The sequence below is a fragment of the Mobula hypostoma genome, chromosome 1, assembly GCF_963921235.1.
Source record: "Mobula hypostoma chromosome 1, sMobHyp1.1, whole genome shotgun sequence".
Lineage (NCBI taxonomy): Eukaryota > Metazoa > Chordata > Chondrichthyes > Myliobatiformes > Myliobatidae > Mobula > Mobula hypostoma.
The window spans coordinates 245,187,647-245,209,201 of NC_086097.1; the positions used below are offsets into that span (position 1 = coordinate 245,187,647).

The following is a 21,555-nucleotide window of genomic DNA, read 5'->3' on the forward strand; positions in this document are numbered from 1 at the left end:
ATTATATGCCCTCTCTTTGACTGTTATGTTGGCTTCGACTTCTCTTGTTAGCTGTGTCACCTTTCCTTTAGAATACTTCTTCCTCTTTGGGATGTATATATCCTGTGCCTTCTGAATTGCTTCCTGAAATTCCAGCCGTTGCTGCTCTGCCATCATCCCCGCCCTGGAATTGAACTCCAAACTCCAGAGCTGTAATAGCAGCACGCTAACCACCATGGCTCCCATTAACCCTTGCCTTGCTGCAGTTTCCACAAAGGCACCACATCTGCTGTCCTCCAGCCATCTGACATCCTGCACGGGGGCAAAATCATTTTTCTCAGAATCTAATTCCTTCTGCCAATTCTTTGCTCATTTGGCGAACATGAGATGGCACAATTTTAAAGTGCTTGGAAGTAAAGATCTAAGCCTAGGTAGTTCCAAGGTAAGAACATGTTCAGCACAGCTTTGTGGGCCAAAGGGCCTGTATTGTGCTGTAGGTTTTCTATGTTTCTATGTTTCTATCAGTTTCCAGTGGTCAGATATACACTCTTGACTCTCTTTTATTCCGCATATATTTGAAAAAACCTTTTGGTATCCTCATTTATCTTATTGGCTAGCTTTCCTTCATATTTCATCTTTTCTCTCCTTTTGGCTCTTTTAGTTGCCTTCTTAAAAGCTTCTCAATCCTCTAACTTCCCATTAATTTTTACTATATTATTTTCCTGTTATGCTATCTTTGACAACTCTTGTCAGCCATGGCTGCCTCTCCTTCCTTTAGAATACTTCTTAACACCCCCAGGTTCAGGAACAGTTATTATCCCTCAACTAGTAGTCTCCTGAACCAGTGTGGATAACTTCACTCACCTCAACCCTGAATTGATTCCACAACCTACAAACTCACTTTCAAGGACTTTTTGTTAATCTTTGTTTATGCATAATTTTCATAAATTTTATGGTATTTCTTATTTTCCTCTACATGCCTGCAAGAAAATAAATCTTAAGTTAGTATATGGTGACATATTTACAATTTAATAATAAATTCACTTTGACTTTTATTTCAAACCATTATTTGAGTATTGCGAACAAGTCAGGTCTCTTTACACAAAGAATAGAGGTGCTGGAGAAGATGCACAAGATTTACAGGACAGGAACCAGAAATAAGAGGATAAAACTGAAAATCTGAACCATTTTTAAATTTCTCTTTAGCACTTAATCTCCAAGAAAACAAACTTATTTTTATTGTGTGAGAGGATCCAGGAGTGCCCCTATTAACTGTTTGGAGAGAGACATTTATCATTGATGGTTTGTTTGGAAAGGAGAGAGAGACAGAGTTATTTACCACCGATATGTTGCTTTTGGAAAAGAGAGAGAGAGAGATGAAGATCAACGGTTGGACTGTCACTTTAAGGCATTGGAAGTAATTTTGGATTTCTACTGAGTTTGGAGTTGGAGACAGCACCGAGCAGCTCGAAGGTTGCTATGGTGACCAAAGGCAGATTGTTGATATTACTTTCAAGGACTTGTTGCCTGCTTGTGCACTTCTTCACAGACAAAGGAAGGAAGGACTCTTTGAATGACAGGTAATGCTCAGCACAGAGAAATAAATGGGAGGTCAGATGATACAGACCTCAGACACATGATCTGGACACTGAATGAGCATTGTTGTGCCCGCAGAGAAAGTGGGTTTTGGAGGATCGATCAGGCAGATCGATTCCAAATTGCTATTCCAACATAGGAGAAGGGATTGACTGGTGGGGAGTTGTCTATGTGTCCACCCTTGCCGGGGTGATAGTTCCACCACAGGAAAACTGGTCCCCCTGGTTAAACTCACAGTCGGTGACTTGTAAAGGATTTCGGAGGACGACGAGGAGATCAACGGCATCAGCTCACCTGAAGACTCAACTCACTCTCTCTCTCTCTCTCTCCCCATCGCTACTCAACTAAATACCACGAACTGAACTGAACTGAACTTTACCCAACATCGTAAGACTGTATCTTTTTACCCCCAGACTTAAAGAAGCTTGGTTTTCACACATATATATTCCACACTTACTTTTATACATAATCATTGCTAACCTGTGTGATTTATCTACATTGATATTACTGCATTGCGTAGTTACTAATAAATATTATTAGTTTATAGCAATACGAGACTGCAAAGTGGTTTCTATTTCTGCTGGTTTCTTTATCTCCGTCACGGGGTACGTGACAATTGCATGTTGTAAATGCCTATTTGCATATAAGACCATAAGACCATAAAATGTAGGAACAGTATTGCCTAATGGCCATTTGGTCTATCGAATTTGCTCTGCCATTTCAACATGGCTGATCTAATATTCCTTTCAGTCCTAATCTCCTGCCTTCTTCCCATATTCCTTCATGCCCTGATCAATAAAGAATCTATCAACCTCAGCCTTAAATATACATAAGAGACTTGGCCTCCACAGCTGCCTGTGGCAAAGAATTCCACATACTCACCATTCTCCGGCTAAAGAAATTCCACCTCATCTCCGTTCTAAAAGGACGCCCCTCTCTTCTGAGGCTGTGTCGTCTGCTCTTAGACTTACCCAACATAGGAAACATCCTCTCCCCTTCCACTCTTTCAAGGCCTTTCACCACTTGATAGGTTTCAATGAGGGCATGTCTTATTCTTCTGAATTCTAATGAATACATGCCGAAAGCCATCAAACGCACTTCATATGACAAGCCATTCAATCCTGGAATCATTTTTGTGAACCTCCTTTGAACCTTCTCCAGTTTCAGTATATCCTTTCTAAGAACCTGCTCACTATACCCCAAGTATGGCCTCACCAGTGCTTTACAAAGTTTCAACATTACATCCTTGCTTTTATATTCCAGACCTCTTAATAATGAATGCTAACATTGCATTTGCCCTCCTCACCACAGACTCAATCTGAAAATTAACCTTTGGGGTATCCTGCACAAGGACTTCCATGTCCCTTTGCACCTCAGGTTTTTTTATATATTTTCTCTCCATTTAGAAAATAGTCAACTCTTTCCTTTCTTCTACCAGAGTGCATGACCTTACACTTCCCAACATTGTATTCCATCTGCCATTTCTTTGTCCATTCTGCTAATCAGTCTAAGTCCTTCTGTAGCCTCTCTAGTTGCTCAAAACTACCTGCCCCTCCACCTATCTTCATATCGTCTGCAAACTTTGCAACAAAACATCAATTCCACTATCGAAATCATTGACATGTAACATAAAAAAAGAATCAGTCCCAACACAGAACCCTGTAGACCATCACTAGTCACCAGCAGCCAGTTAGAAAAGGCTCCCTTTATTCCCACTCTTTGTCTCCTGCCAATCACCCACTGCTTTATCCATGCTAGAATCTTTCCTGTTATACCATGGGTCTGTAGCTTGTTAAGCAGCCTCATGTGTGGCACTTTGTCAAAGGCCTTCTGAAAATCCAAGTACACAACATCAACTGATTCTCCTTCGTCTATTCTGTCATTTACCGCTGCAATACTGCCAGTTGCTGTCACATGATTAGCTGATTAGATATTTGCATTAATGAGCAGGTGTAATAAGTTTGCCAAAAGTAAAAAAGAAGATATTACCTATATCAGGGAGCCAACGGCAGATAATGCGAAGTTATGAATTGACAGACATTTCCAGGTCCTGTTGCTTTGTCAATGGTTGGAAACACCTTCAAAACAGAAAAGCAATGTAACTTGACATTCCTGTGACAGCATTCAAACTCCTTACCATTCAAACACTGTTGTGTTAGCCACGACATAATCCAGGCAAGTTCGATATTGTGTACAAGGGTTTTCCAAGACTAAAGCATGAATATAAAATGGAGCCCTAATACTTGCTAGAAATTCGACAGTTAGTCTGGAACCGCAGATTGAAGAGAGCTAAAGAAACCAAAGCAACACCGACACAACGCTGGAGGAACTCAGCAGGTCAGGGTGCGTCTATGGAGGGGAATAAATAGTTGACGTTTCAAGCCAAGGCCTTTCTTCAGGACTGGAAAGGAAGGGAGAAGTTGCCAGAATAAAAAGGAGATGGGGGGGGTGGGGGTGAAGGAGGATAAATCAGTGGTAGCAGATCATTTCATTTGAAGTAGCCATAGGATTGACTTCAATAGCACAAAACTACTGTGCCACGCCAATGGCTTTTGAGACCACTTGGTAAAGGAAGACATTGAAATAAAACTAGAAGAAAAGAATTTTAACAAAGGTGAAGGTCTCACTCTAAGTAAGAACTGGAATTCGATTGTAAATAAGGTGGTAGAGTGGAAACCTGATTGGATAAGAACCAACCAATCAGGAGTCACAAAATACAGAGGTATAAATACCACCAGACTAGACATACCTAGGCATCATCCCTGAAGAAGATGGCAGAGCAAGTCATTGAAATGTCGGTTATAATCAATACCTGTACCAAGCTTGAAGCCCGAGGAGAGTTTATTCAGAAGGAGGATAGCTAGAAGGTAATAGGTGAAGCTAGGTAGGTAGGAAAGGTAAAGAGATGGAGAAGACGGAGTGTGATAAGAGAGGAGAGAAGACCATAGCAGAAAGGGAAGGGGTAGGGGACCCAGGGGGAGGTGATAGGCAGATGAGAAGAGGAGCCCTAACACTCCTTAATTCAATTCAACTTAATTCAACTTCCAAACACTCCTTAATTCAATTTAAAGTTGTCCATAGAGTACACATGTCTAAAGATAAATTAGCTCATTTTTATTCTCATATTAACCCTCTTTGTGATAGATGTCATGGCGAGATAGCCTCCTTGACCCGTATGTTTTGGTCCTGTCCTACTCTGGAAACTTTTTGGAAAGACATTTTTAATATTATTTCAAAGGTTTTGAATAGTGATATTTCTCCCCATCCTATTACTGCTATCTTTGGATTATCTAAAACTTCTAGTAATTTATCCCCCTCAGCGCATAGAATGATTGCATTTCTTACTTTAATGGCGAAAAGCTGTATTTTACAACATTGGAAGGAGATTAACGCCCCAACTACGTTTTTTTGGTTCTCTCAAATGATACTGTGTCTAAATTTGGAAAAAATCATTAGTAATTTTTATGATACTTCAGTTAAATTTGAACAGACCTGGAGATCTTTTATTCAATATTTTCATTCAATGTAACTATTTTTTTTCTCTCCCTTAGTGGAGGTCGGGTTTGAGGACGTGATTGTTTAATCTGTTTAAGTCTACTATTTACCTAGCTAGCTCATTGCTTTGCTTTGTCACTTAGTGGCACAGTAGTTTTTTTTTGGGGGGGTGGTTTCTGTTTTTTTTTCTCCTTACCATTATATATGGAAAACTAGTATACAATTATATTACCTTGTTATTTTATAACTAACCTATGTTGTTTTCATTGTTTTTTTTGTATTAATATTTCTTGTATATCTATATCCTAACAATGTATTGGTTGCTATATGTTTTACCTTGTGTGTACTAATTCAATAGAAAGATTTAAAAAGAAAGAGAAGAGGTCAGAGAGGTGAATAGAAGAAGAGGGGAGGGAGGAGAATTTTTTTTAACAGAAAAGAGAATTCTATATTCATGCCATCAGATTGGAGGTTACCCAGATGTTTATTAGGTGCATCAAAAATCAAACTTACAAAAATAGTGAAAAGAAAACTGGCCAATATTTATAAAAAGTTATTTACTAGAAAACACAATAATAGATCCATACTTTGTCCAGTGTGAACCCGATCTGTGCCAACCAACTTGCGGAAGTTTTCAAGGACATCTTCAATCCCTCGGTGCTGCAGTTGGAAATTCCCACTTGTTTCAAACGGGTGGCAATCATACCAGTGCCCAAGAAGATCAGGGTGAGCAGCCTCAACGACTATCGCCCAGTGGCCACCACATTGACTGTGATAAAGTGCTTAGAGAGCTAGAATTATCTCCTAAGCAAGGACCGGGACCCTCTACAATTTGCCAATCACCACAATAGGTCTACAGTGGATACAATCTCATTGGCTCTCAATGGCCTTGGATCACCTGGACAATACTAATATGATTATGATTATTATGATTATGAGGACATGCAGTCCCCTTTTATTCTCATTTAGTAATGCATGCATTAAGAAATGATACAATGTTTTTCCAAAATGATATCACAGAAACCCATGACAAACCGACTTAAAAACGAACAAAAACCACATAATTATAACATATAGTTATGACAGTGCAAAGCAATACCGTAATTTGATAAGAACAGACCATGGCACAGTAAAGGTCTCAGAGTCTCTCGAAAGTCCCATCATCTCACACAGACGGTGAACCTCCAGCGCCGCCAACTTGCCGGTGCACCATCCTGGAAGCATCAGACCACAGTCCGACTCCGAGTCCGTCCGAAAAACTTCGAGCCTCCAACCAGCTCTCCGACACCGAGCACCATCTCTGCCGAGCGTTTCGACCCCGGCCCCGGCAACAGGTGATACGCAAAACCGAGGATTTGGGGCCTTCGTCTCCAGAGATTCTCAATCGCACAGTAGCAGCGGCAGCAAAGCGGGCATTTCAGAAGTTACTCCAGATGTTCCTCTGCGCTTCTCACGGCCGTCTCCATCAAATCCGGATTGTGCACGGCACCCCTAGTTACACATATTCGATATTCACTTGGAACAGCCGCGCGCGCTGCGTCGTGCCGCCATCTTCTCCTCCCTCCCAATATTTACTCTTCCTTTTTAAATCTTTTTATTGAATTAGTAGACAAAAGGTAAACCATATAGGCACTGATACACTGTTGCAATATAACTTTACAAGAGGTATTAATACACAAAAAGTAGTTAGTACAAACAGTGCAGTTTAGATATAAAATAACAAGGTAATTTAATAGTATACTAATTTTCAAACATGTCAATAAGGAAAAGGAAAAAAAAACCCTAAACCCCCCCCCAAAAAAAACCCACCATGCAACTAAACTAAAAAGCAAAGCAAAGCAATGGGCTAACTAGGTATCAAGTAGAGTTAAACAACTTAAAACAATCACGTCCTCAAACCCGACCTCCATTAAAAACAGTTAAAAAGCAAGAAGGGAATGTAAATATGGACAGAGAAAGTAAAAAAGTTACATTAAATGAAAATGTTGAATAAAAGATCTCCAGGTCTGTTCAAATTTAACTGAAGAATCATAAAGATTACTTCTAATTTTCTCCAAATTTAAACATAGTATCATCTGGGAAAACCAAAAGAATGTAGTTGGAGCATTAATCTCCATCCAATGTTGTAAAATACATCTTTTCGCCATTTAAGTAAGAAATGCAATCAATCTACAGGCTGAAGGGGAAAGATTACTGGAAATTTTAGGTAATCCAAAGATAGCAGTAATAGAATGGGGAGAGATATCTATATTCAATACCTTTGAAATAACATTAAAAATGTCTTTCCAAAAAGTTTCCAAAGTAGGACAGGCCCAAAACATATGAGTTAAGGAAGCTATCTCCCCATGACATCTGTCACAAAGAGGGTTAATATGAGAATAAAAATGAGCTAATTTATCTTTAGACCTATGTGCTCTATGGACACCTCCCAATATTTACTCAAGCTGCTGTTTATAGACTACAGCTCAGCATTCAACACAATCATAGCCTCAGTTCCAACTAAGAAGTCCAGTTAAAAACTTGGACTTCTGTACCTCCCTCTGCAGCTGGATTCTTGACTTCCTCACTGGAAGACCACAGTCTGTAAGGATGGGAAATAACTTCTCATCCTCTCAGACAAACAGCACTGGTGCACCTCAAGGATGTGTACATAGCCCACTGCTCTACTCTCTCTACACCCACGACTGTGTGGCGAGGCATAGCTCAAACACCATCTATAAATTGCTGATGATGCAGCTACAGTTGGCAGAATTTGAGATGACAATGAGGAAGCATACAGGAACAAGATGGATCAGCTGGCTGAGTGGCATTACAGCAGCAACCTTGCACTTAACATCAATAAGACCAAGAAATTGATTTTAAACTTCAGGAATGGTAAGTCAAGGGAACACACACCAGTGCTCATCCAGGGATTAGAAGTGGAAAGAGTGAGCAGTTTCAAGTTCTGTGTGTCAACATCCCTGAGGATCTATTGATCAATAGAGTGGGTCCAACATGTTGATGCAATTACAAAGAAGGCACACCAGTGGCTACATTTCATTTGGAGTTTGTGGGGAATTGATATGTCACAAAAGACACCTGCAAAGTTCCACCGATGTACCGTGAAGAGCATTCTAACTGGTTGCATCACCCTCTGGTACAGTAGGGTCACTGTACAGAACCAGGGAAGCTGAAAACTCAGCCAACCCCACCATGAGTACTAGCCTTCACAGCATCCTGGAAACCTCCAAAAGGCGATGCCTCATAAAGACACCCATTTCCCAGTCCATGCCTTCTTCTCATTGCTAACAAGAAGGAGGAGGTACAGGGGCCTGAAGACATCCACTCATCTACCATGGTCCTGAAAAACGTTGTCTCGTTTTTGCTGTGTACTGTACCAGCAGTTATGGTCGAAAAGACAATAAAAAGTGACTTGACTTGATAGCAGGAACTGCTTCTTCCCGTTCACCATCAGATTTCTGAATGGACAATGATCCCATGAACACTCTCTCAGTACTTTTCCTTCTCTTGTTGTAATACTTACTCGATTTATTTAATATATACTTCTTATTGTAATTTATAGTTTTTATTACTACTGCAAAACAACAAATTTCTTGACATATGCTAATGACATTAAACCTGATTCTGTACTGTTCTATGTTCTATTTTCTATGATATATTCGAAGAGAGGAGCCAAGCTAAGAACCAGAAAATATTAATGTAATGGCATATACAAGGTAATTGGTGTATGCCATGATGACAAATTTCAAGTCCTCGACATTTCTGCTTTCAAAGGGTAATGCAAAGAATCTTGTCAGATCTGCTTGTTTATTGGTTTGTAAACCAAATAACAAAGCTGGCCAGTGGTGTAGTGGTATCAGCACCAGACAACAGAACAACTCACCCTTGTAAAAAACAGACAAATTCTAAGGAAACAGCAAAAAAATGTCACCCATTGCACAACACAGCATGAAAATGAACAAAAAGACCCCCAAGTAATAATTACAGCAATAATATCTTCTCAAGTTCATCAATTAATTTAGGGGTCTTTTTGTTCATTTTTATGCCGTGTTGTGCAATAGATGACATTTTTTGCTGTTTCTTTAGTATTTGTCTGTTTTTTACAAGGGTGAGTTGCTATCTTGACACTAAACCCAGCACAGATGGAAAGTGTGCAAGAAGCCAGCCGGTGTTGAACCCAGGGAGGAGGGAGGAGAAGATGGCAGCGCGACGCAGCACGCGCAGCTCTCCGGTGAAATGATATCGTTTCTGTTAAATAGGGGCCGTGGACAATTCTGATTTGATGAAAACAGATGTGAGAAGCAGAGGAACATCTGGAGAAATGTCTGAAATGCCTAGTTTGCTGCCATTACTACTGTGTGATTGAGAATCTCCAGAGGGAAGGCCCCAAAATCCCCGGCTTTGCCTGCTGCAGGTGACCGAGGCTGAGGTTGAAGCATTTGGATAGAGATGGTGCTCGGTACTCGGTGTCGGAGAGCTGATCAGAGCTCGAAGCTTTCGGACGACTCAGAGTCGGACTGTGGTCAGCATGGCAGGGAGAGTTTTCTTCCTTCTCCTGTCTGCGTGAGATGTGGGACTTTCGAGAGACTTTGAACTTTTTTACTGTGCCGTGGACTGTTCTTCATCAAATTATGGTATTGTTTGCACTGTTGTAACTATATGTCATAATTATGTGGTTTTGTTAGTTTTTCAGTCTTGGTCTGTCCTGTGTTTTGTGATATCACACCGGAGGAATATTGTATCACTTCTTAATGCATGCATTACTCAATGACAATAAAAGAGGACTGCATATTCTCATAATCTAATCTAATCTAATGAAGGATATCTTTGACAGTTCATGTTATTCAAGATATCCTTACTTGCTGCCCGTTATACTGCTGGTGTTTAGGACGGCAATCTCTGTCTGTCCTTGGCTCTCTTCTCCATTGTGCCCCAGGTGTGGTTCAGGGTCCTCATTCGCAGGTTTCTTCATTGCAACACACACTAACTGCTGGAGGAACTCAGCAGGCAAGGCAACAGCCATGAAAACGAAGAAATAGTCGATGTTTTGGGCCAAGATCCTTCTTCAGGTTTCTTCAGTGCTGTTTCTACAACAATTGTTTTTTGACCAGTCAGGGTTGTTAGCCTGAGCGGAACCCGAAACTGGAGGAGCAGTGGACCATTTTAGGTCTGGCCTCTACAATTTTACCTGTTTGGCATGGGTGACCCACCAAGAATCAAAGTACAAGGCCCTGACTCCAGCCAGCATAGCTTTCTGAATCATTGAGGCATGCAAGCCCCTAAACCCTATGACAGGGTTGTTGTCCTCTTGGAGAATTCAAGGTATCTACATGAAGATTTTTTTATAGAGCTGTTTCGATCCCATACTCAAGTACAGGAAGTTCTAGTTCATGATTCTAGACTATTTCCTAATGAGTTTACTCATCAGTGTCTCTGCTCTTCAACATGCCCCAGCGCCCTTCTATTCATTTTGTATTATAGACAACATCTACCAACCCACATTCATCAATATTCGCAGTCATCTCTTCAAAGAAAAATTCAATCAGATCAGTAAACGTGATTTTTCACGCACACAGACATGCTGCCTATCTCTAATGTTGGAGACATCGGAGGTACGACAACTCTGGCAGGGTTTGCAAGACATTACTTCCTACAAAGCGAAACCCAATATCATGAATGGCAGTGATGCTTCACTACCAGATGAACTCGTCGCCGTCTATGCCCACTTTGAAAGGTAGAATATGACTACAGCTGTGAAGATCCCTACTGTCACTGTCTCTGTCTCAGAGGCCGATGTTAGGCTGTCTTTAGAGCGGGTGAACCCTCTCAAAGTGGTAGGTCCCAATGGAGTACCTGGTAAGGCTCTGAAAACCTGTGCCATCCAACAGGCGTGTGTACTCAAGGACATTTTCAGCCTCTCACTGCTACGGGCAGAAGTTCCCACTTGCTTCAGAAAGGTAACACTTATACCAGTGCCTAAGAAGAATAATGTGGGCTGCCTTAATGACTAGCCTCCAGGAGCACTCACATCTACAGTGAGGAAATGCTTTGAGAGGTTGGTCATGACTAGACTGAACTCTTTCTTCCGCAAGGACCTGGAACCACTGCAATTTGCCTATCGCCAAAATAGGTCAACAGCAGATGCAATCTCAATGGCTATTCACACAGCATAGACCACCTGGACAATACAAACACCTACGTCAGGGTGCTGTTCATCAACTGTAGCTCAGCATTTAATACCATCATTCCCACAATCCTGATTGAGAAGTTACAGAACCTGGGCCTCTGTACCTCCGTCTGCAATTAGATCCTCGACTTCCTAACCAAAAGACCACAATCTGTGCAGATTGGTGATAATATCTCCTCCTCGCTGACGATCAATACTGGTGCACCCCAGAGATGAGTGCTTAGCCCACTGCTCTACTCTCTCTATATCCATGACGATGTGGCTAGGCGTAGCTCAAATACAATTTATAAATTTGCTGATGATACAACTATTGTTGGTAGAATCTCAGGTGGTGACGAGAGGGCGTACAGGAGTGAGATATACCAGCTCGTTGAGTGGTGTTGCAGCAACAATCTGGTACTCAACGTCAGTAAGATGGAAGAGTTGATTGTGCACTTCAGGAAGGATAGAAACATAGAAAAAAGACAGCAAAATACAGGTCTTTTGGCCAACAATGCTGTGCTAAACACGTACATACTTTGGAAATTACCTAGCGTTACCCACTTTTTAAAGCCCTTAACTCCGAGTGGAGTCATCGGGACGCCGTCATGACGGTGTTTTTTTAGCAGGCTTTCTTATCTTTACGAGGCCAAGTTGCTAGCTCAACGCTCAACCCAATATGGATGGAAAGCGTGCAAGGGAGCCGGCTGGATTTGAACTCGGGAGCCTTCGCTCCGAAGTCCGACGCTGATGCCACTACGCCACCAGCCAGCTAGGGTTACCCATAGCCCTCTGTTTTTCTAAGCTCCATGGACCTATCCAGGATTCTCTTAAAAGACCCTACTGTATCCACCTCCAAGCCCATTCCACGCACTCACCACTCTGTGTAAAAAACTTACCCCTGACATCTCCTCTGTAGCTACTTCCAAGCACCTTAAAACTGTGCCCTCTCATGCCATTTCAGCCCTGGGAAAAAGCCTCTGACTATCCACATGATCAATGCCTCTCATCCTCCGTCACTCCAAGGAGAAAAGGCCAAGTTCATTCAACCTATTCTCATAAGGCTTGCTCCCAATCCAGGTAACATCCTTGTAAATCTCCTCTGCACCCTTTCTATAGTTTCCACATTCTTCCTGAAGTGAGGTGACCAGAACTGAGCACAGTACTCCAAGTGGGGTCTGGGGTCTGACCAGGGTCCTATATAGCTGCAACATTACCCCCGGCTCTTAAACTCAATCCCACGGTTGATGAAGGACAATGCACCATATGCCTTCTTAATCACAGAGTCAATCTGCGCAGCAGCTTTGAGTGTTCTCTGGACTCTGACCCCAAGATCTCTGTGTTCCTCCACACTGCCAAGGGTTTTACCATTAATATTATATTCTGCCATCATATTTGACCTACCAAAATGAACCACTTCACACTTATCTGGATTGAGCTCCATCTGCCACTTCTCAGCCCAGTTTTACATCCTATCAATGTCTCACTTTAACCTCTGACAGCCCTCCACACTATCCACAACACCCCCAACCTTTGTGTCATCAGCAAATTTACTAACCCATCCCTCCACTTCCTCATCCAGGTCATTTATAAAGATCACAAACAGAAGGTGTCCCAGAACAGATCCCTGAGGCACACCACTGGTCACCGACTTCCATGCAGAATATGACTTGACTACAACCACTCTTTGCCTTCTGTGGACAAGCCAGTTCTGGATCCACAAAGCAATGTCCCCTTAGATTCCATATCTCCTTACTTTCTCAACAAGCCTTGCATGGGAAACCTCCTGTTTGCCACCAAATTGGATAACTTCACATTTATCCACATTAAATTGCATCTGCCATGAATTTGCCCACTCACCCAACCTATCCAAGTCACCCTGCATCCTCTTAGCATCCTCCTCACTGCTAACACTGCCACCCAGCTTCGTGTCATCCGCAAACTTGGAGATGCTGCATTTAATTCCCTCATCCAAGTCATTAATATATATTGTAAACAACTGGGGTCCCAGCACTGAGCCTTGCGGTACCCCACTAGTCACCGCCTGCCATTCTGAAAAGTTTTAAGGTGCTTGGAAGTAGATACAGAGGAGATGTCAAGGGTAAGTTTTTTACGCAGAGAGTGGTGAGTGCGTGGAATGGGCTGCCGGCGACAGTGGTGGAGGTGGATACAACAGGACTTTTAAGAGACTCCTGGAAAGGTACACGGAGCTTTGAAAAATAGCAGACTATGGCTAACCCTAGGTAATTTCTAAAGTAAGTACATGTTCGGCACAGCATTGTGGGCCAAAGGGCCTGTATTGTGCTGTAGGTTTTCTATGTTTCTAGGACAGAAAGCGGCAAACATCACTAAGGAACTTCTTAATCCACTACATGCTTTCTTCTCATTTCTCCTGTCACAGAAGAGGTACTGTAAAGGGGCCTGAAGACCCAAGCAATGATTCAAAAACAGTTTCTTCCCTTCTGCCATCAGGTTTTGAATGGCTCACAAACCCATGAACAGTATCTTGTCATTCCTTTCTTTTATATTACACCATCAATTTATTTATGTTTGTAATTTTATGCCCTGGCACTGCAGCTGCTACGAGAAATCAACATTCTTCACGTCAGTGATAACAAATCTGATTCTGAAGTTATTGGTTAAGACGAAACGGCATGAAAACACAAATTAGAAGGTAGTTACATGTAATGTGGAAAAAATTATTATTAGTTTGGTGAACTCTTATTTTGCTGTTTAAAAGTGTACAATGGAAAACAAGTGCATGTCATTGACGATTACTGTTTCGCAGAGTTAAGATCTCAATTGCATTATGAGTACTGAGTGGAACAGCATCTATATACTTACTCATTAACAAGAATGACAAACTGAAAGTGCACAATTCTCTACAGGTATTGCATCAAATTATTGCAAAAGGGGCGTGTTTGTACACAGTTATAGCTGACACCTAAAACTGACTTATATGGGTAAATTTGAATGCCAACACACCAGAAGCTGCTTGCCTGTTTAGAGATCTACCTTAAAATTACTGCAGCTAGCTTTCATTTCCACTTAGTACCTCACACACTGGAATTTTATAAACAATGTTGTGGCCAGGATGTGAAGATAGAATAAATACTAAAATTTAGGCAATAAATAAAAATATTAATTCTGCCGTGTACCCTAAAAGGATCCTGACAGAAAAATGAAGAGCTGTCCTTCAAGTTAAATGAAAATCTCAGTATAAAGTGAACAAGCAAACTGCCTCATCCTCCCCAGATGTTTAAATTTCCTGCAGTAGTTCAGACCCATAGTTCGACTTGTATCAGTCAATTTCGAGGCAAGTAAATTATTGTGAAGGACAATTAAACAATATCTTTAATTGAGATTTCAAAAATATACCTTTATGGTTTACCAAAGAAATACAGTAGTGTATAGTAGACATATTATTGAACCAGTACTCTGGAAACTTGGATCAATAAGCCATTGAATTTGAATTTCAATTTGAGAATTTGTATTCAGTTTGATAAAAATAATCTTGCTGCAACTGACAGCTATTTCACTTACATCCTTCAGCCCTTAAAGACACGTGATCCTGCCTTCTTCTACTTAATGACACTTAAAGGATTGACGGTGGATATGCAATGGCTAGCATTTAAAGGTTGCATGGATGAACTACAACAATTGTTCATCCCAGTTTGGCAAAAGAATAAATCAAGGAAGATAGTGCACCCGTGGCTGACAAGAGAAATTAGGGATAGTATCAATTCCAAAGAAGTAGCATACAAATTAGCCAGAGAAAGTGGCTCACCTGAGGACTGGGAGAAATTCAGAGTTCAGCAGAGGAGAACAAAGGGCTTAATTAGGAAGGGGAAAAAAGATTATGAGAGAAAACTGGCAGAGAACATAAAAACGGACTGTAAAAGCTTTTATAGATATGTAAAAAGGAAAAGACTGATAAAGACAAATGTAGGTCCCCTGCAGACAGAAACAGGTGAATTGATTATGGGGAGCAAGGACATGGCAGACCAATTGAATAATTACTTTGGTTCTGTCTTCACTAAGGAGGACATAAATAATCTTCCAGAAATAGTAAGGGACAGAGGGTCCAGTGAGATGGAGGAACTGAGTGAAATACATGTTAGTAGGGAAGTGGTGTTAGGTAAATTGAAGGGATTGAAGGCAGATAAATCCCCAGGGCCAGATGGTCTGCATCCCAGAGTGCTTAAGGAAGTAGCCCAAGAAATAGTGGATGCATTAGTGATAATTTTTCAAAACTCGTTAGATTCTGGACTAGTTCCTGAGGATTGGAGGGTGGCTAATGTAACCCCACTTTTTAAAAAAGGAGGGAGAGAGAAACCGGGGAATTATAGACTGGTTAGCCTAACGTCGGTGGTGGGGAAACTGCTGGAGTCAGTTATCAAGGATGTGATAACAGCACATTTGGAAAGCGGTGAAATGATCGGACAAAGTCAGCATGGATTTGTGAAAGGAAAATCATGTCTGACGAATCTCATAGAATTTTTTGAGGATGTAACTAGTAGAGTGGATAGGGGAGAACCAGTGGATGTGGTATATTTGGATTTTCAAAAGGCTTTTGACAAGGTCCCACACAGGAGATTAGTGTGCAAACTTAAAGCACACGGTATTGGGGGTAAGGGATTGGTGTGGGTGGAGAATTGGTTAGCAGACAGGAAGCAAAGAGTGGGAATAAACGGGACCTTTTCAGAATGGCAGGCGGTGACTAGTGGGGTACCGCAAGGCTCAGTACTGGGACCCCAGTTGTTTACAATATATATTAATGACTTGGATGAGGGAATTAAATGCAGCATCTCCAAGTTTGCGGATGACACGAAGCTGGGTGGCAGTGTTAGCAGTGAGGAGGATGCTAAGAGGATGCAGGGTGACTTGGATAGGTTGGGTGAGTGGGCAAACTCATGGCAGATGCAATTTAATGTGGATAAATGTGAAGTTATCCACTTTGGTGGCAAAAATAGGAAAACAGATTATTATCTAAATGGTGGCCGATTAGGAAAAGGGGAGGTGCAACGGGACCTGGGTGTCATTATACACCAGTCATTGAAAGTGGGCATGCAGGTACAGCAGGCGGTGAAAAAGGCGAACGGTATGCTGGCATTTATAGCGAGAGGATTCGAGTACAGGAGCAGGGAGGTACTACTGCAGTTGTACAAGGCCTTGGTGAGACCACACCTGGAGTATTGTGTGCAGTTTTGGTCCCCTAATCTGAGGAAAGACATCTTTGCCATAGAGGGAGTAGAAAGAAGGTTCACCAGATTGATTCCTGGGATGGCAGGTCTTTCATATGAAGAAAGACTAGATGAACTGGGCTTGTACTCGTTGGAATTTAGAAGATTGAGGGGGGATCTGATTGAAACGTATAAGATCCTAAAGGGATTGGACAGGCTAGATGCGGGAAGATTGTTCCCGATGTTGGGGAGGTCCAGAATGAGGGGTCACAGTTTGAGGATAGAGGGGAAGCCTTTTAGGACCAAGATTAGGAAAAACTTCTTCACACAGAGGGTGGTGAATCTGTGGAATTCTCTGCCACAGCAAACTGTTGAGGCCAGTTCATTGGCTATGTTTAAGAGGGAGTTAGATATGGCCCTTGTGGCTACAGGGGTCAGGGGGTATGGAGGGAAGGCTGGGTTCTGAGTTGGATGATCAGCCATGATCATAATAAATGGCGGTGCAGGCTCGAAGGGCCGAATGGCCTACTCCTGCACCTATTTTCTATGTTTCTATGTTTCTATGTATTTGAGATAACCTCTCCCCTGGTTTGTATTTACCCTTATTCTTTTAAATCAATAAAAAAAGATTGAAAGTGAGTAAAGATGGCAAGTCTGTGATTATACTTCATTAGGAGTTTGAAGAGATTTGGCATGTCAACAAATACACTCAAAACCCTCTATAGGTGTACCGTGGAGAGCATTCTGACAGGCTGCATCGCTGTCTGGTATGGAGGGACTACTGCACAGGACCGAAAGAAGCTGCAGAGGGTTGTAAATCTAGTCAGCTCCATCTTGGGTCTCACTGTTACCATCAGGTAGGAGGTTCAGAAGCCTGAAGGCACACACTCAATGATTTAGGAACAGTTTCTCTCCCTCTGCCATCCGATTCCTAAATGGACATTGAACCGCTTGTCACTGCTACTGTGTGGTCCGGAATCTCCGGAGCAGAAGGCCCCGAATCCTCGGCTTTGCTTGTTTCAGCGGCCGGGGCGAGGTCGAAGGCGCTCGGCAGAGGATGGCGCTCGGGAGGCTGTATCAGAGGGGCTGGTCAGAGGCTCAAAGTTTTTGGACGGACGGACTCGGTGTCAGTTGTGGTCGGTTGCTTACAAGGCATCGACAGTTGTCGGTGCCTGGAGGTTTATGGCAGGGAGTTTCTCCCTTTTGCCGCCTGCTATCGGGGACTCAGGAGTCAATTGGGACTTGAGACTTTTTTTTACTGTGCCCATGGTCTGTTCTTTATCAAATTATGGGATTGATTTGCACTGCTGTAACTATATGTTATAATTATGTGGTTCTGTCAGTGTTAGTCTTTGGTTTGTCCTGTTTTTCTGTGATATCACTCTGGAGGAACATTGTATCATTTCTTAATGCATGTATGCATTTCTAAATGACAATAAACGAGGACTGAGTGTTCTTATAATCTAATCTAACCCTTGAACTCTACCTCACTTTTAAAATATATATTATTTCTGTTTCTTGCATAATTTTTAATCTATTCAATATACATATACTGAAATCGATTATTTATTTATTTATTTCTTCCTTCTTCTATATCATGCATCGTATTGAACTGCTGCTGCTAAGTTAACAAATTTCATGACACATGCCGGTGGTAATAAACCTGATTCTGATTCTGATTCTAATCAGTTCTTGCCTTCTAAGCTGCAGATTGACCCTGTCTTCCAGTTCCCTTGCTCATCCTTGCAACCATCTTTAAATAAGAGCACATTAGCCATCCTACAGTCCTCTGCTAGCCCACGTGTGGTTCAAGAAGATACAAAAATCTCTGCCGGGAACTGAGTACATACTTTTTTTTTAACTGCCTGTTAAGCAGTGGGTGTTTAGGGCAGCAGTGAAGGTCCACGATCCCTGTCTGTACAGAAGGATTCTTCACTGCTGTTTCTGTCACAATTGCTTTTTGACCAGTCAGGATTGTTAGCCCCCAAACCTGGGGGACTTTTACCTGTTTGTCATGGGTGACCCTACCAAAGGCCAAAACACAAGGCCCTGACTCCAGCCAAAATGACTCTCTGGGTCACTGAGGCACACAAGCCTCCAAACCCAATGACAAGTTTGTGGTCCTCGAGGAGGTTTTCCCTTGCTTCCCATAATATCCTACGATACAGTCAGTCAGCCCCATGATTTATACATTCTTATATGTTTCAAGACCGACAACATCTCCTCTTTTGTTACGTAAACACGAGGAATTATGCAGATGCTGGAAATTCAAGTAACACACATCAAAGTTACTGGTGAACGCAGCAGGCCAGGCAGCATCTCTAGGAAGAGGTACAGTCGAGGTTTCGGGCCGAGACCCTTCGTCAGGACTAACTGAAGGAAGAGTGAGTAAGGGATTTGAAAGTGGGAGGGGGAGGGGGAGATCCAAAATGATAGGAGAAGACAGGAGGGGGAGGAATGGAGCCAAGAGCTGGACAGGTGATTGGCAAAAGGGATACGAGAGGATCATGGGACAGGAGGCCCAGGGAGAAGGAAAAGGGGGAGGGGAGGAAAACGCAGAGGATGGGCAAGGGGTATAGTCAGAGGGACAGAGGGAGAAAAAGGAGAGAGAGAGAAAGAATGTGTGTATAAAAATAAATAACGGATGGGGTACGAGGGGGAGGTGGGGCATTAGCGGAAGTTAGAGAAGTCAATGTTCATGCCGTCAGGTTGGAGGCTACCCAGACGGAATATAAGGTGTTGTTCCTCCAACCTGAGTGTGGCTTCATCTTTGCAGTAGAGGAGGCCGTGGATAGACATATCAGAATGGGAATGGGATGTGGAATTAAAATGTGTTCTTTTGTTATGCTGATCTGTTTCAGGGCATCATTATTGCCTTCCTTAAATTCTCTACTTTATGTGACCTTCTCCCTGGTAAATACAGACAAGAGCTATTTCTTTAAGACCTCACTTACCTTCTATGGCTTCACACATAGATAACCACATAGACCCTGAGGTTGCCCTGTCCTCTCCTTAGTTACCCTTTTGTTCTGAATAGAGTCAGAGAGTCATAGAACATTACAGCAGGCCCTCCAGCCCTCCAGTCCATGTTGAGCAATTATTCTATGTAGTTCCATCAACCTGCATCCGGATCATAGGCCTTTATACCCCTCCCAACCACTATTTATCCAAATTTCTCTTAAATGTTGAAATGGAACCCACATCCACCACTTCTGCTGGATACCTGTAGAATCTTTTAGGATTCACTTTTACCTTATTCCAAGTCCCCCTTTGCCCTGTGGATTCTCTTCTGAAGTGTATTTCTACAGGTTTTATACTACTCAAAGGATGCACCTGCTCTCCTTGACGTTTGCCTCTTCCATTTCCCTTACCACAGCCGCAGTATCCCTCATCGACTAGAGTTCCCTAATACTGCCTCTCAGAACATGGGAGGGAACGTCAGCCAGTCATCAGAGTTTGGAGTGAGCCGCTAGCACAAGTGGTGCACGCAAGCTCGATTCAACGTTTATGTGATGTTTGGATAGGTACAAGGATGGGAGGGGCATGGAGAGAAATGGTCCAGGTGCAGGTCGATGGAAGCAGGCAGTTTAAATAGGTTAGCACAGCTAGATGGGCTGAAGGGCCTGTTTCTGTGCTGTAGTGTTCTTTTTCTTACTGTAATTTATATATTTTTTTTTAACGTGATGCTAAGTACTGTGGCTGCTAAACAACAAAATTCATGACACATGATGATATGAAACCTGATTCAGATTCTGACTTCAGTCAACCACAAATCTTTTACACTCAAGTCACAGCAGGCTTCCTCCCCTGAAGCAAATTCTTCATCCGACAATGCACAGCAATCCTGTAACTTCAGTAGCTTTTTAATTCCACTGTTGGTTAACAAACGTGAATAAAAATCACACTGACGTGATTTGGACTTGTGATTCCAGCTCACCGGCCCAAGCCTCTGTAATCCTGAGAACTTGAGGCCCTCCATAGGTCAGAGTCGAGCATGGATGTTGCATCCCAGCTGTAGGGCAGTATTATATGAAGAACAAGCTGTTGCCCGTCTACCAGGATGCCTCTCTCCATGCGACTGATGAATCCAAATGAACGGCAGAGAACGATACAGTTTGGCACCGTTGTAATGGGTGGAAATGTGCATTATTGATGGCCACTGACATTCAGTTGGGGTTCATTTTAAGAGGCTAGTCTGACATGATGACATAATTATGTGAAGTTTTTTTTAACCGTGCTTTATGTTTCAGTGTTCAGCGGACAATAAATGAAGTTGTTACGTTATTTCTTAAACATAAGGCATCTCATGCCGTTTTATTTGCGAAAACCTGCACTGGTGACCGATACTCTAGAACAATTCCAGAGTTATTGAACATGTCGGCCCATGCAGTCACCTGGAGCTTTGGGAGCAAAACGCTGTTGCTCGGTTTGTACAAGCGGAAGCCCAAACTGCGCTGCAAGAAATCTCCACGGACGGCTTCAGATTTTACAACATAGTAGCATTGCTCAGTAATTCATGGCTGCAAGAGCGGTAAGTCTACTGGAACACCCGAATGAACAAGATAAATACTGATCGCTGAAAACTTACCTTTTACTATCGGAGTCTGAGCGCGCCAAACAGTTGCCGTCTTCGCCTGGCCTCGGGAATGCTCGTCCGTCAGAGCTAATGGACCCCATGCTGTCTCTCCTGGGAAATCACAATCCTTGTTTTATTTTTAAAAGAACTCCTCATGCAGCAAACACAGGACCCGAGCCGAGCGGCTTGTCTGAGATCCAGACAGTCTCACAAAGTCAGTTTTAGTGAATTCTGGAGGTGGGGAGGGGTGCCTGTGTAGAGTAATGGGTGGAAGCATTATTCACAACAACGGCCACTGGGTAGGGGTTCACTTTAAGAGGCCGGTCTGATGTGATGATTTTGTTTTTTTTTACTGCACTTTATGTTTCTGTATTTTGGAGGACATTAAGTGAGTTGTTACTGTTTTTCTTGAACATAAAACGCCTCACACCATTTTGTCAGTGAAAACCTACACCAGCAGCTTGGTGGGAGATGCCAGTCAGCATTGAACTCGACGAAGGACTCCAGCTCTGGGTTTTTCCCTCGGGGCTTACTTCTGAAACCTTCCCTATGAGTGGGTA

At 42.4% G+C, this 21,555-nt stretch overlaps 1 long non-coding RNA gene across 1 annotated transcript in view; it reads right to left on the bottom strand.

Annotated features, from left to right (window-relative positions):
* The window catches only part of LOC134343610 (uncharacterized), a 45,785-nt gene extending 24,594 nt beyond the window's left edge, over nucleotides 1–21,191 (bottom strand). The window contains exons 1-2 of the long non-coding RNA XR_010017288.1: nucleotides 21,008–21,191; nucleotides 3,565–3,653 (exon numbers count right to left, since the gene is read on the bottom strand). This is a non-coding gene — a long non-coding RNA (uncharacterized LOC134343610). The remainder of the gene's footprint in view (nucleotides 1–3,564; nucleotides 3,654–21,007) is intronic.
* Nucleotides 21,192–21,555: the final 364 nt, after the last annotated feature.